This window comes from Meleagris gallopavo, unplaced genomic scaffold (genome assembly GCF_000146605.3).
Source record: "Meleagris gallopavo isolate NT-WF06-2002-E0010 breed Aviagen turkey brand Nicholas breeding stock unplaced genomic scaffold, Turkey_5.1 ChrUn_random_7180001978235, whole genome shotgun sequence".
NCBI lineage: Eukaryota > Metazoa > Chordata > Aves > Galliformes > Phasianidae > Meleagris > Meleagris gallopavo.
Window position 1 is genome coordinate 1 of NW_011237139.1, and position 474 is coordinate 474.

Below are 474 nucleotides of genomic sequence, written 5' to 3' on the forward strand. Positions count from 1 at the left end.
CTGGGATGGGATCCGGCAGTGGGCACTCCAGAGCATGGCACGGCCCCTTGCAGGCACACGTGGGCTATTAGACAAGCGCCTGCTGCAGTGATGGAAGGCAAAGCCAGACGAGACAGTGGAGAGAAGAAAGGGAAAAGGAGAGGAGCGAATCAAGAAGTGAGGCAAGGAAGAAAAGGCCAAATTGACACTAACTCAGTAGGGACTACAAAACAGCATATCGGAACGCTGTCCCCAAACACAAAAGCTCACGCCTCCCGCGGCCAGCCCGCCGGCGCGGGAGCGGAGGGCAACAAAAGCCCGTCAGCAAAAGCCTACAGCACCCGGTATTCCCAGGAGGTCTCCCATCCAAGTACTAACCAGGCCCGACCCTGCTTAGCTTCCGAGATCGGACGAGATCGGGCGTTGCCAGGGTGGGATGGCCGTAGACGCTGCGTGCTCCTGCTCCGGCCCTCTTGCCAGCTGCACGCCACCGCC

General features: G+C 60.1%; 1 non-coding gene across 1 annotated transcript; it reads right to left on the reverse strand.

The window, feature by feature from the left end:
- Positions 1-308: 308 nt before the first annotated feature.
- Positions 309-427, reverse strand: LOC116217832. Its single transcript, XR_004162544.1, has one exon. It is a non-coding gene; the product is annotated as a 5S ribosomal RNA (ribosomal RNA).
- Positions 428-474: the final 47 nt, after the last annotated feature.